General features: G+C 34.1%; 1 protein-coding gene across 1 annotated transcript in view; it reads left to right on the forward strand.

The window, feature by feature from the left end:
* The window catches only part of DCDC1 (doublecortin domain containing 1), a 349,931-nt gene that overhangs the window by 69,303 nt on the left and 264,244 nt on the right, over positions 1–16,384 (forward strand). The gene's annotated exons all lie outside the window — the stretch shown is intronic.

Below are 16,384 nucleotides of genomic sequence, written 5' to 3' on the forward strand. Positions count from 1 at the left end.
AAAAATGGAGTTTCCACAGTTTTTAGAATCCTCTTTGAATTTAGTCTTAAGAATACATTTCACCATGTTAAAATAAGAGCTTGGTTTTACATTTCTAACTGGAAGGTTTCTGTTTAGAACTGGACTCATTATCTCAGGTCACAAGCTGCTGAAAAATGAATATTTTGAAAGCATCATGCTATTATTCTCTGTGTGCAGGGGAGGGGCGATGGGAATGGAATTCAGTCTCAGTGTTCACACAGCACCTCCTGCTGTCCGGTTTGGAAAAGAACAACTTGTATTGATATTCTTGAACTAAGGTGCACAGATCTAGCAAGAAACAGCTTCCCGTAAGAAACTTTAATTCTCAAAATGCAAATGGTTTGCCTAGTTAATAAATTTCAGTGAATCTATAAATGAAATGAATAATTATCATAGATAAGATTATTTAAAATAGTAAATATAAAAAAGAAAAATCCAATCTTATTTTATTTATTTATTTTCGAGCACATGTCAAAGTTTTACTTTAGACCTGGTCTGGGAAGTGCTTTATCTTATTTTAAGTACTTTGTTAAGCTGATACATCTAAAAACCAGTGTGAAATATATTTTATTGAATTTAGATTAAATTACTTCAAAATATCATTTAACCTTTACGATTAAATAATATTATAAAATGGATTGTGACCAACTTCATTATAATCACTTATTTGACATTAAATGATTTGCTTCTACTAATTAGTCAGTTTAAAATTATTTAATGTTAAAGAAAACATGAGATCATTCTCCAATGCAAGAAAAGCATTGTTTACATCAAACCTAAAAAAATTTAAAACATTTTCTAAATTTTACTAAAAGTGAGAGTGTTGTAGATAAAAAACAGCTCTAAAAGTAGTTATGACTTTTTTTCTTCCATTGTCCTAAACATTTAAAATTTAAATAGAGATAAACAGTTGTATGAGATTGAAAAGTGTTCTGTGTATTGTGAGAAAGGAAAATGCTTTAAGAATTATTGTTCTAAATGTAAAGGTCTCTTTATGACTGAAAATTGATGAAATATATAGTTTATTAAAATAAATATTACATGTAAATATGAACAAAATTAACATTTTTAACACCTTTGAAATTGTCTATATCACCATTATGCTAAATTTAGGAATATATAAGAACCTAGATTCTTTGCCATTCCTAAATAAACCTTTTTCCTTTCACTAAATTGTTACTTAAAACTTTGTAATCAGTGGTTTTAATATGCTACTTGTTTAACTTTTATTTTAAAATATAAAACTGGAGAGAAAGAAATAGATGTTTGCATAGTATGCATTTCATGCAAATTTCTATTTCTTTTAGATATTCTCAATTACATGTATTCTTGAGTCTCTTTTGTATTGTTATATTATGACTTAATTTAAAATTTTTGCAATGTTTAGGAAAGTCGCTGGAGTGGTACCATTATCAGGTCATCGGTGCTTAAGTGTTAAGCCAGGCAATAGCTTATTTGCCAGTAGGACCTCTTAGCAAATATTTCTCTCAGCATTAATGAACTTTATTTGAACTGCATTTACTTCAGTTGACCTTAGGGACAGCCTTTTCCATTTAGCTTTCTAAAAGATTGTGTTAAGGAATCATTAGATAGGTAAAATAAAGATGGATGATGGTTCCTATTTCCTTAATGAATTTAAGCTTATAAATTATGGGTTCATACAAGTTCTTAATATCATATTCATTCATTCCACTTCTGAGGTGATATATAAAAACAAAAATATTGTTTCGCTGGGATTCTGGCAGAAGATTGTAGACTTTGAATTGCTGTTTTGGAATCTCCACAGGAAATTTCTGTTGAGTAAACTCTGATGATACAGCTTCAAAAGAGAAGTCAGAACTACTGGTTTTATATTTATGAACTTATTCACTTTTAAATTTTTAACTTTAATTCGGCTATTATAGCATGCAACTGAGTTAAGCCTACTACATTAGTGTGGTCTTAAATATATAGTGATTCGTGTATATAAAATGCAATATTTTTAGTGCAGCATAAAGTCACTTACTCTTACATTTTCACATTTATTTTCTTAAAAGTGGAAACATCTTAGAAATTGCTCAGAGCTAAGCAGAATCTATTTAATTGGTAATTTTTGAAGGAGCATAAATGAGTTCATATAAAATGCAGTTAACACTTTCAGAGACAGGGCCTGTTCCGTCTCATTAGCATTCTTGTTATGTGGTGGTGCTGTTGGTGGGGGTGTTGAAGTAGGAATGCCATTGTGTCGAGTTCCAGTGTTTGGGGACAAACACTGCTGTGGAAGGAACGTGTGAAAAGGCCGCAGCCCTGTCAGTGAATGAGGAAGGCTGTGCTTTCTGTGAGCTTCAAGCAGGGAAGCTGTCATTCATAGGCCTAACACAGCCAGACGGAGGCCCAAACACAAGCCTGCACTACCTTTTAAAATGATATTAGTGATTTTTAAACATGATCTTCTTTATTTATGATCCTACATAGAGCTTTTAGTTGCTGTCAGTAAACAAAATATATGTCAGTCTGTTCAAAAACACTGTAGAGATGCATAAAAGTCCGTGGAACCGTGCCAGGAGGCTATATAAATAATGATTCGGGATGGCTGATCTTTAGAACAAACGAGATTTTAGGAAAACATTGATTTCTGGAAATGTCTTCCCAATTTTGATACGGCTTTGATTTTTTTCCCCAACCAACGAAATTCTTGGAGACTTTTTATGTAATGAATGCATAGCACTCTTCTTTTAAAATGCCAGTTTTTACAAGAGCTCATAAACATATAGTTTTAACCATTTAAAGTGTTTACAGGATAGCCTAACAGCCTTTATAGATTGCTTAGTGATTTCTGAAATTCAGAGAGAAACAAAGAATATCTAACTATAATATCTTAATGACCACCATCTCACTTATGAGAAAAATCATCACAGTCCCTTTGGTAGTTAAGACACAAACAAACTTGAGGAATTTTTAATCCTACTTCTAATGTTCAGTTCTTTGAAATTAAATTTTAGCTTGTTTGATTACTTAAAAAAAAACCTTAAATATTTCTTCCAATCTTGGAGCATTTTCAAAACTCTGGCATTCTGTAGGAAAAAAAAAAAATCAATTACCATTTGTACCGGAAGCTTCAGTTTTATTTTTATAATTTTATTTTGGAAATATATAACTGGGCTATTTCTAATAGATCATTAGTTATGAAGTTTGTTAAAAAGTACCAAAAAAAAAGGGATATGGTCCTTTTAAGTAAGTACTTTTTTGAATGCTGTTTATATGCTGTTTCTAAATTCTCCGTATTTGGTGTTTTGAGTTTAAAAATCTCAGACACTAAATCTATTTCAAAATTAGGTTTCACTTTTTAAACTGCAATATAACTTTATAATTAGATGGAAAACTTCAGCATATATGGATTTTTTTTTTAGTTCAGTTTGAAAACTGAAATGTATTTATTATTACATGAAACTAATCTCTATCAAAACACTTAGCTTTTTTAAAAAAATTTGTAAGTTAGCATTGGTTCACTTTATGTACACTTTTAGTAAATTCGATAGATATCAAATCAATAATAAAATATAATTTTGTGGAGAATAGAATTACTATGCAGAATATACTTGAATTATGTTTAGTGCTAACAGAATTCATTTATTGCAAAAGGTATTTTTAAAGGAATCTTACTATTTTAATTTTCTCTGAGAGTGTTGAAAGTTTGTCTTTTCAGATTGCCTTTTCAGTTTGCATTGTGTCTTAATTTAATCAAAATCATTTATTGCTCTTTATTTACATTACTGAAAATATAACTATTTCTATTTCATTTTTATATGTACTTATTTTAATATGCTAGCTACTTTTTCCCCAAATTTATTGAGAAATAATTGACATATAATAATGTGTAAGTTCAAGGATACAATGTAATGATTTGATATACATAGATTGCAAAAGGATTACCACAATTTCTGGGCTTAGTTAACACCTCCATCACCTGGCAGAATTACTATTTCTTTTTTTGTGGTGAGAACATTTGGGATATACTCTTTTACCAACTTTCAAGTAGATAATGCAGTATTGTTAACTATAGTCGCTTGCTGTGCCTTAGGTCCCCAACTATATGTACATTAAAAATTGGGCTGTTTTCTTGATTTACCCTTCTTGGGGCAGTACCAAACAGTATTTCAATTTTGAACTTCTTGATGTCCTCTGAAACCTTGGAACAAAACCATAATATATAAATATAACTTACTATTAAAAACATTAAAGTAGTATTGCACATGTTCCAAACTGAAATCTACTTCTGCAGGATCTGATAGGTAATTTTTTAGAATGTTAGGTTGTTTGTAGATTTGAGTGATAGTTGCATTTTTTCCCCCCTGAAACCAAGCTGCGTTATAGTTACTTGAAGTATTTTAAGAACCTTAAACTTGTGTCTTTTTCTAAGTGTCATGCTTTGAGCAGGCCTAACATCAGTTAAATGAAGTGAAAATTGCATTCTTGTCTTGATAGAGATGAAAATGGATTTCTGGTCATGAAATAGATGTAGTTGTCACTTTTTAAAAAAGGTGTCAGCAGTTTGCTTCAGCAAGTAAGGTGCCAATTCAGTATGGCAGTAAACTTGTGATCTGAGCAATCAATAAAATGCTTCAATAACTTCTGCTTCATTACACTTATAATAAGAGGCTATAGATCCGTGGCACATAAAATGTTGATAAAGAGGCTATGTGGGGACCGACTGTGACAATTTTCTTGAAAGTACAGTAAGTGCAATATTGCCATCTAGAGTTTGTGCATAGGTAATTATTACAAAGGGAAAAAAACCGACAATGAGATAAAAAAAAGAAATGAAACTGAAATACTGTTTATTTTCCATTATTAATACATGACACATTTATCTTCATGGAACATTTCATTTGATTTGTTTTAAAGATGTATAAATCGTGAGAAAAATTTTCAAATCTGTATTTTTCTCTATTTCTTTTATAATTATACTACCAAGTGTCAAATATGCATCTCCAGCCCAAAATTGAACTTTTACAATAAAAACTATTTATTAAATAAGTCACTTTGTAAAAAGATTGAAATTAAAGGTTTTTCTTTTGTTTTAATGTTGTAATTCGATTATATAAAACAGGGAGCTTTATATCTCAGTTTGGTACCTTTCAATTCAAAATATTATATTTATTAATATTAAACACTCCTAAAAATAAGAGCCAACTTATTTTAAAAACGGTATTTTAAACGAATGATACAAGAGGATAGAGTTTCATAATGTAACTATGATCATTTTAATGAGTAAGATCCATTTGCGGATTATCTAAGAATATGTCTTCATCTTTAAATCAACACTTCTAATTGAAAAGTTATTTAATTTTATAGTATTTTGAGTGAACTAGAATGGAAAATACATTTTTAAACTAAACATTATTGATTTCTCTCTCTCTCTGAACCTGTGACTGAAAATGCCAATTGTATATTAGAAAAAAATTAAATCTATATTTAATTGTTTTATGATACTTAATATAAAGTCAATGTGGATATAGATGACAATAAGGAAAGTTAACTAATCTGGAAAGTTTATTGCTTTTATTCTTCCAAATTTTTCAATTTGAATAGAGAGCTGGCATATGTTTATAGACCTCAGTTTTTAGATTTCACTGAGAACAATAATTTTGCATTGCTATGTTAGTAATGCACTTTCTGTAATATTATTATTTTTAGGTATTTTCTGTTCTCATATGTCTATGTGTGAATGAGTTTTATAAATGTAAAAAATACAAGTGATAATAACATTTATTTTCCTTTTCTGATGAAAGTTTTGTCCTCAAACTTCCTAGTAGTATATCATCTCTACTTATATTTAAGACAAGTCTTTAACTAGATAAAGCACTCTTATTTTGAAATTTTTAATCATACCGAGTAGAAAGCATTGCATTTTAAAGCCTCCAACAAGTATAGAATTGTTCTGGTAAAGTGAAAGTAGACCTGGCAAATTTTCTTTAAATTACTCAACCACCTACAGGTATTATTGCCTATGACTCTTTTGAAATGAGAATAAATTTTATAGAGTTACAGCAGCAAAGTGAAAGAGTGTGTTTGATAGATTCTCTGAACAGTTTCAACACCCACAGGTATTATTTGTAAGAAAACAATCATGTCGAGTCTTCAGCTGGTTAGAGAGGGCATAGCATTCTATCTTCACCTGACATCCTATCTGTTCCATCAACTTCCTGGGCACCCTGCCTGTCACCCCCTCCTCCCAAAACAATAATGCTCACTGAGAGGTTTGCGTGAATGGACAAGAATATGAATTTTCCCTTTTTCTTGAAGAACTAAAACAGTATTGAAGGCATATCCTTAGGGGAAGGAAAACCATCTGTCTTGGGGATTGACTCATATTTTCTAATTTGCTATTCAAATTGATCAATGTTGTCAGTGATTGTTAGTTAAAATGTTTTGTATTTTTTTTTAAATCCTCACCCAAGGACATGCCCATTGATTTTAGAGAGAGAGAGAGAGGAGGGAGGGAGAAAGGGAGAGAAACACTGATGAGAGAGAAACATTTGCTGCCTCCCAAATGCGCCCAACCATGGACTGAACGTGAAACCCAGGCATATGCCCTGATCGGAAATCAAACCTACGACCCTTTGGTCCAAGGGACCACGTTCCATCCGACTGAGCCCCACTGGCCAGGACTGTTAGTTAAAAATCTTTGATTATTAAAGCTGTCTACTGGTTGATGAAAGGGAGATTCTCAAGTGTAAATATTTTGGAAATTGTTGCTTTGCTTTATTAAGAGAAATATAGTGGTTTCACTCACCTGTTGTTAAGAACACTAACTTGAACACATCCATCGTGGCAACAAATTGCTGATTTCTAAATAATATAATTCATTATTTGCTTATGTTTTATATTGTGACAAAAGATGAAAAGGACATTAATTTATCACTTCCTTTAGTCAAATTTTCTCAAGTTAACTATATCAGAAAATCAATTCTACATGATTTCTTAAAAAATAATTAACATCCTGTTACATTTTAAAAGGATTTCCAGTTCCTAAACAAAGCCAATTATGCAAGGAAAAAGGATATGGCAGGACTCTATTTATCAACACTTCATATATGTCACTGGGAAGTAAATGTTGGAAGTTTCAGGGAAGAGAATGGTAGCAGAAATAAAAAGTGCTGGAAAGATCCTAGTCTTCAGCCTTCGCAAGCCACAGTTGAGTTATTTTTAGAGCTATTACTGCCTAATACTCTATTCCCATGTGGTTGTGAGTTTAAAATTTAAATTAATTATAATTAACTAAAATAAAAAAGTTTAGTTTCTCTGTTCCACTATCCACATTTCAAATACTCAATAGCCACATCATCACTGAAAATTCCACTGGACAATGCTGTTCTAGAAGGAAGAAGAAATTCAGTCAAGATACCTTAATTATACGCCTGGCATGGGATTCTATTTTCTATGGCTACAAAATAGCAAAGGCTCTTTTAACATGATCTTGGTTTAATTCAGTGTTGGGTAGATAAGGTACTCTGGTAGATAAGGTACTCTAATCTTTACAAAACAAACAAAAAAAAAATAGTGGGAAAAACCCATATGTACACAGCTCACAATCTGTTTGCCATCTATTTCAGGTTGACTGAATTAACCTTATTTTGCTTGGTGAGAAAAGATCCACCTCCCAGAGGGGGGAAAAAAAAATGAGAGAACCAAAGAAACCAATTCAAATGTTGAAGTATTGATTACTCCTCAGTCTGTATTAGCCGGGATTGGGGATATAGGAGAAATATGAGTGTGCATTATACATGGCAAAATACGGTATCCAAGACCTTGACTTTAGGAAGCTTACATTCTTTTTTTGGAAATAAAACATACACACATGAAACTAATTGGAAATACACTTTGCAGGTATACTTTGCAGTGTATGATTAAGTGCTAAAAATATATGGTACAGAGTCTATGTTATATGGGGACTTACATAAAAGATTAAAAATAGAATGAAAGCATTTTAAAGTTGAAATGAACTTTAGAAGCCATCTTTTCCAAGTCTCTCATTTTATAGATAGTAAGTGGAACAAGAATAATAACACTTACCCTCATTGGATTGTTGTGAGGATTAAATAGTTAATGTATATAGTTAATGATTATAACATTAATATTAACATTAATATTAACTGTTATGTTACATATTTTAACAGCTGTCTTATCAGCATACATTTAAAAAAAGCTTATCAAAATTGGTGAATATTTGTATAGCCATTTTAATATTGAAGATGGAAGAAAATAAGTAACATTTTTGGCATGTTATGCTTTATTATTTCAAGAAAAGGAAAAAAAAGCAACTGAAATGCAGAAAAGATTTGTGCAGTGTATGGAGAAGGTACTGTGACTGATAGAAGTGGTTTGTGAAATTTTGTGCTAGAGATTTCTCACTAGACAATGCTCCATGGTCAGGTAGCCTAGTTGAAATTGATAGCAATCAAATCCAGACATTAATTGAGAACAGTCAACATTATACCATGTGGGAGATAGCTGACATACTCAAAATAGCCAAATGAAGTGTTGAGAATCATTTGTACCAGCTTGGTTATGTTAATTGCTTTTATGTTTGGGCTACATTTAAGTTAAGTGGGGAAAAAAAACCCCTTTATGGTATTTCTGCATGTGATTTTCTACTTAAAAATAACGGGAATGTTCCATTTTTAAAACAAATTGTGACGAGCAATGAAAAGTGGATACTTTACAATAATGAGTCATGGAAGAGAAAGTGGGGCAAGCGAAATGAACCACCACCAACCAAACTAAAGGCCGGTCTTCTTCCAAAGATGGTGACATTGTGTATATGGTGGGATTGAAAGGGAGTCCTCTATTATGAGCTCCTTCTGAAAAACAAATGATTAATTCCAACAAGTACTACTTCCAATTACACCAACTGAAAGCAGCACTCTGTGAAGAGAGTCCGGAATTAGTCAACAGAAAATGTATAATCTTCCATCAGGACAACGCAAGACCGCCTGTTTCTTTGATGACCAGGAAAAAACTGTTAGAGCTTGGCTGGGAAGTTCTGATTCATCTCCTATATTCACCAGACATTGCACTTTTAGATTTCCATTTAATTTGGTCTTTACAAAATTATATTAATAGAAAAACATTTCAATTCCTTGGAAGACTGCAAAAGGCACCTGGAACAGTTCTTTGCTCAAAAAGATAAAAAATTTGGAGGAAGTGGAATTATGAAGGTGCCCGAAAGATGGGAGAAGGTAGTGGAACAAAACAGTATGTTGTTCAATAAAGTTATTGGTGAAAATGAAAAACATGTCTTTTATTTTTACTTTAAAACAGAACAAATTTTTTGGCCAACACAATACTTAATATAAAAAAGGTTATTGATGACCTTTGAAGCATAATGCAACCTTAGGGTCAATAGGGCTAAAGATGTTGAGGAAGAAGGGCAGTGGGTACAGATAAGACCTCTCAGAGGTTGAGGGTAGCCCATATGTTTTTTGAGGTTCACAGTATATTAAATAATGAAGAAATGAAAAAGGAGAATTTTGAAACCATTGGGTAGATTTTACATGATTATACTTAAAATTAATTCTATCAATAACTTCACAATATGACATAATTGTTCTATTTCTATGATAATTACAAATTTATAAAAAAAATAGTAATTCATAAACCATATAGGTAGCATGGTCTGGAGATAGAACAAAAGTTTTGTAACAATTGTTTTCTTTGGTTGAGTCTGTCACTGCATCTCTTTGATTGCGTATGTAACTTTATTTGGAGGTAAGGAAAAAGACTCAATTTATGGCCCATTTGGAATGAGGCCAAAATTCCTTCCAGAATCTCAGCATTGAGACATCTGAAATCCTGGAGTGGTTGAGCACTGTGCATGGGAATGAAAGTGACTGAGTTTGGAAAGCACATGCTGGAGTAAAGAAGGAGACACACGATTTAAGAAAGCAAATTCACGTAGACACTGCACAAGATATGCAAAGAAGTACTTTTTAACTGTTGCCTAAATTTGATTTGACTTTTCATATAAGATATCACTCATGGTAGTGGGGGAAAAGTAAAAACTAAATTTCATTCAGGCCAAATAATTTAACCAATACTTTTAGATAAAGTTCAGCTTTTTGGATAAAGAGGCTGAGATGCTTATATTTCTGCTCTTTTTCTTCCCTCCAAGTAGTCATCTGGGTTTATAGGGTGCAGAGGGGGGGTTAAATCTCAGCTGGTGGTATCCCTCTACAGGTACACAGAGAGCAAGAGGGAGCAGTTTTAAGGGATGCATGACTAGATTCTTCTCAACTTCCATATGTACTTTTTACTAAAATCACTCTGCCTGAGAATGGGCCTGCAGGGGAGTTGTATGCCACGTGTCCTTTCCCATCTCTCAGTTTCCTGAGGCGAAGCACAGCTCCCAGTCACCTGAATCTACTCTGGTGCTTCATCCTGGGGTGTAAAAATGTCCAGGGATCAAACTAAGGGATGTTTTGTGAAATTGGTGCCAAAAACGTCTTGTAGGGCTCTGAATCTTTCCTTGTTATATATGCATTTCTTTGACATAAGAAATGGGATAGAAATATGAATTGGAGAAGAAAAAACAACGTGCAACCTTTCTGATTGTTAAAGAAGAGCTTTTCCATATATTTTAAAAATGGATGATAGTTGATATAAAATTGTTTTGGTATTTAATCTCACTGGATTGACTTAAAAGAAAAAAATTAGTAATGTCAATATTTATTGGAGAAGACAGCCATTGCAGTTGTTTTTAAGCTAATGATATAAAATTTTAAATGTCAACTTAAAATGTTAATACAGTTTTCTAAATCCTTGTAGATAGTGTGTTAGTACAATATGTGGAGTTTTCATGGTGTCATGAAAGGAAAGTGAAGGAAAGCGGACCTTTGAGCCACCTGGTCTCCAAGTATGAAGTTATCACTGGTGTTGTCTGCTGCTGAGGTTTGTAGGTGACGAAACTCCTGAACTGCTGGCTGCCTTCTGCTGGGTCAGGAGGGCTCCCTGAAGCTTTAGTCTTAGCTTGTCTCTCTTTGGATTTCTAACCCATTCTCCATGTTGCTCGTGGCTGAAGCAGGTCACCCTACAGCTTCTGCAGTGCAGTAACTTGTGGGCATTTGAGCCCTTGAGACTTGTGGCTCTTTTTGCTACCAACTTTGATACTTTTTGTTTCCTCAGGGGCCATGTGAGAATTTTTAGGTCTTATCCTCACCCCAATGGAAAACAACTCAAGAAAGCCTTCTTTATTCCACTCACATACTCTGTGGCTCCATCCCCCTCACTTCTGCTAAAGGTTGGTAATGGGGGCAGGCTCGTTAGAGTCACCTTCTAGGATGTCAGTGGGAATCCAGATAGAAGCCTTCTGTCCTTAGTCTTCTCCTCAGCTTATCTGACACACCTGACACTCCTCGGGCTAACAGGTGGGAGACAGTAGTCCAAACCCTAGGTGTCTCTCCCTCCACTCCCATCCATCCAACACTTCCTGTCCTACCTCTTTCTTACTTCTTTTCCTTATAATCCCTTAAGACCTGTAGGGGTGGACTTTGAGCTTTATGCCTCTTCCACATTGGTGGCTTTCAAAGTTCTTTGACTGAAATCCTCAGTAAGAAATATAGTTCGTATCATAATCCACAGTAACAAATATACATTTTGCATTGCATTATATCTATCTATCTATCTATCTATCTATCTATCTATATAGATAGATATATATATCTCAAGAGTTTTTCAAAACAAGATTTTACCTTACCATAGGTGAGGCACTGTTAAAATGCTGGCATGGACCTACTAAATTGATTTTATAGCTTACCGATGTATAGTATTAGGACTATATCATCCTGTACAACTTAATATGGCTTTTTAAATTCAGATATTTTCCTAATATTCTATTATTAAATTTTCAAATATACAGAAATGTTGAAAGACTTTTCAGTGAACACCCATATTCCTACTACCTAGAATCTCGTATTAATATTTTACTGTACTTAATTTATCAAATGGCTATTAATCTCATCATCTCTGTATCAAGCCAATTTTGATGCATTGCAAAGTTTCAGGCATCATGTACTTTTTCCTCTCTTTTTTCCATTTCTTCTTTCAACCCTCCCTCTCCCCTTTTCCTCCTCCCTTCCTTCCTCTCCCCTCCCCTCCCCTCCCTTCCTCCCTTCCTCCCTTCCTCTTCTCTCCCTCCATCCTAAGCTGGCATATGCTGTGATTGTTTTGTATCTGGGATGTACTAGGTTGTTAAATATCTTGAATATTATTATAAACTAGAGGTAGAATAGGAATGTGAAGCTGTGAGTGGAACTAAAGTCACAGGCTTGCTGGGCTCCTGGTTGGAAGTAATCCATCGTGTCTACCGAAGCATAACAGGGACTTAAAAGGCTCTGTGTGAAGTGGGGTTCTCAGTCCTGGTTCACTGTGTGAAGGCAGAGACAGGGTTTCCAGCTTTCTCAACCCCAGTCTTAGTCTAGCTCAGGAAAACCGGCTGAAGAAATTTGCAGACCTGTTGGTAGGAACAATTGGTTTATAGAGACTTCCGGGCTTACGGAGTGAAAGGGGAGCACAAAGATAATGGTTTGATTTCTCAGAACTGAGCCAGCCACCAACTGCTTCTGTGATTGGATGTCCTATCCCTAGTAGCACCAGAGAGTAGGAGAAATAAATTTTTGAAACTTGTTTTTCCATTGGAACCAGTGAGCTAGGTAGAAACGACTGAAGGAAGCATCCTGTATTCAACAAGGCTAAACTTCAGTAAGAACGAAATGAATTCAGAAGGAAGGCAACACATTCAGGAAATAATGGTGACCTTATAAATCCATAAAATAGAAATTTATCAACTGTATTGATATTTTCTAAGAAACAACTTTCAATATAATTGATTTTCTATTTTTTGGTTTGCTTTTCACTGACTTCGTTTTTTTAAATTTTTTTCTTCTGCTTATGTAGGGTTTTATTGATTCTCGTTTTTCAAGTTTCTTAAAGGGAAAGCTTAGATTGTTGTTTTAAGACCTTTCACCTTTTCTAATACAAGCATTTAATGCTAAATTTCCCTCAAAGCACTGCTTTATTTCTATTAAATTTCAATATTTTGTCTTTTTATTTCAAAACTTTAAAAAATTTCCTTGGGATTTCCTCATCTGTTATTTAGAAGAATGTTTTAAAATTTCCAATTATTTGGGGATATCTATATAAGTTTCTGTTATTGATTTCTAGTTTATTTCATTTGTGGCCAGAGAATGTACTGTATTTTGCTGTGTATAATGCACACCCACGTTTTTGTGTGCATTATATGTGGGACTATTATACTCATGGTATGTATTCATTATACCTATGTATAATGCACATCCTTATTTTTCCCTCAAAAATTTGGGCAAGAAATGCACATTATACATGGCAAAATACTACTCTGTATAATTTTCTTTAGATAATCTTGAGATTTGTTCTATAGTTCAGAATAAGGTCTAAATGAATGTGCCATATATGTTCTGCTTTGTTAGTTGGGAGTGTTCTATAAATGTCAGTTTGTTGCTCAAGCTGCTTAATATAATTGTTGCTTAAATTTTTCATTATCCTTGTTATAATTGTGGATTTGTTTATTTCTTCTTTAAGTTCTTTTAGTGGAGTCATACATTTAGGATTATTATATTTTATTGATGAATTGACTTTTTAAAAATCATTATAAAATATTCCTGTTTATTCCTGGTAATATTCTTTGTTCTGAAATCTACTTTTACATTAATATAGCTACTCCACCTTTCCTTTTACTAGTGTTACCATGAGACATTGTTTTCTATCCTTTTTTAACCTATGTGTGTTTTTACATTTAAAGCGTTTCTTGCAGAAAGACTACATATGGGTCTTACTTTTCTGTTGTGGGGAGCGATGCATTGCAGGGAGCACTATGGTGGAGAGCGGGGCTCCTGGATCTGAGGGTTACTGTCTGGAGACAGCTGAGGAGGGAGTGGGGCTCCGAATACCGGAGAGCCCATCTTGGGGTTGTCACAGAGCTGGGGAATAAACACCAGCCATCGCAAACACGTCTCTGTTTGCCAGGAGAGGGTACATGGCTCTTCCCTCTAGGGGAGAGAAGGCCCCGAACCTCCATGTCCAAAGGCTTTTATGAAGAACCATATGCACAGGGTTATACAGCAAAGCTCATCAATCAATGTCAAAAGACTATGTTTACAGAAAACAGATAGAGACCATGGATAACAATTGGAGGAACACCAGAGATCTGCCTCAGGTCAGGATCTATGAATAATGTAAACCTTCTTCCCAGTATGAGCTAGTAATCTAGCTTTTGAGGGAAGAACAAAGCATGTTTAGCGGAACTTACCGGCCTGATAGTCCCCCGGAAAAGCCCGATCCAGTTTAGGGCTATACCTGCCTTTAGTATTGTTTCAAGCCTGAGCCAAGGTGGGTGGGGCAGAGTCACCAAGAGATAAAGAGACGTCTTTCAGATAGAATGACTCTGGCCAGGTCAAAGCCGAGCCGAGGGGTGCAGGCCTTTTTCCCTTTTTCTGTGTCCCCCCAAGTCCTTGTCCCACTGCCCATACTGGCCAATGTCTGGCTTAGGTTTTCCTTCTTCTTGAGAGAACTTACCCACCATCAACAAGCAACCATCACAGGGCCAAGCAGGGGGATGTGAGGGAGACAAGGGCTGCGCCCCTGCCTCGGGGAGAGGTTTTGTCTCCTCAGTGGCCTGTTTTCCCAAGGCCTCCTTGATTATTTCCAGCCTTGGGGCCCTCTCACCCGCCTGCCGGGCTACAGTCCCTGAAACCAGATGGGGCGTTTCTCAACACTTTTTCCCTCCAACATGACAGTTTCTTTCTTTTTATTGGAGTATTTAGACCATTTATGTTTAATATAATTATCGATACAATTGGACTTAATCTTGTCACTTGAGTTTTGTTTGTCTCATTTGTTCTTTTTTTCATTTTTTATTTTTCCCTAACCTCTTATAAATTAAGTGTTCTCTTAATGATTTCATTTTATATCTATCATGGGCTTATTAGCTACATATCTTCATTTATGTGTATGAGTATATGTATAGTTGCTCTAGGATTTACAACATACATATTTAATTTTTCATAATCTATCATTGAATATTCATTACTGCATTATAATCTAAGAAATCTATACCAATACACTTCCATTTATCTCTCCTGTTCTTTGTGCTGCTATTGTCATATATTTATGTCTTAAATATTTCATTGTTCTAAAATAAGGAGAAATAAAAGGGACATTTCTATTCCATATAGGAGAATGGGAAACACAAAGCTAGAAAGGGGTGTGGTATGATTATTAGAAAGTGGTGAGATGACTTGATTTAAGAAGAGATTCTAGTATTAAGGAATGAGGAGAAATACATTTGAACTGTTAAGAGAGTCTTAATGATGGAAGAATCTATGTGGAAAGATAGTGTTTATATAATTTCCTCTTATATTTGAAATTCTGTAACTAAATGCCTTAGGTTCCAGGCAAGCAAGTGTAGCTGCAGCTTCTCTAAAGGAATTGGTGGTGATTTGCTCCCTAGTTCAACCTAATGGTTACCACAGGAATAGTTCTAAATGAATGAAACAGAGAAAAAGAACTGGAAAAATAAACCTACAGACTACAATATGTCTAACAAGTCCAGGAAAAAAGGAGAGTTAGAAAAGGTTTTTTAAGAAACAAAGGCTGAAAATTTGATACATATTAGAACCCAATAGATACCAGGAGCTCAACAAATCCCAAGCAGATAAATCCTCCCCACCCCAATAAAAACACAAAAGACATCATAATCAAATTGTAAAAAAATATGATATATATAAAATCTTGAAAGCAGTAGAAAGAAACCTCATAACACCAAGAGAAACTCAGGTAAGAATGATATCCAATATCACATCAGACACCTGTATAGTCAAAAGACAATAAGACAGTGCTTTAAAGTTTGAAAGATGTGGAAATAAGAGAACCCTTGTACACTGTTGATAGGGAGGTAAATTGATGCAGCCACTGTGGAAAGCAGTATGGAAGTTCTTCTAAAAATTAAAAATAGAACTACAATTTGATCTAGCAATTCCACTTCTGGAAATTTATCCAAAGAAATGAAGTCACTAAGTTGAAAAGATATGTGAACCACCAGATTTATTACAACATTTACAATAGCCAAAACATTTAAGTAACCTAAGTGTCTATAGACCTATAGACGGATGCATGGACATTGTGTTATGTATGTATACATATCCCAAATCTTTAGCACCATCTCTGGCATGGGGGCTGGCCAGCCTATGGAGCACTGTGGCTCCAGGTGAAAGCTTGTTTAGACTTGTCCTTGTTATGATCACTCCTTCCCTGCTTGTATATAAAATATACATGCAATGGAATACTGCTC

Source organism: Pteronotus mesoamericanus, unplaced genomic scaffold (genome assembly GCF_021234165.1).
Source record: "Pteronotus mesoamericanus isolate MK-2021 breed Mesoamerican mustached bat unplaced genomic scaffold, CSHL_Meso_final contig_90, whole genome shotgun sequence".
Taxonomy (NCBI): Eukaryota; Metazoa; Chordata; class Mammalia; order Chiroptera; family Mormoopidae; genus Pteronotus; species Pteronotus mesoamericanus.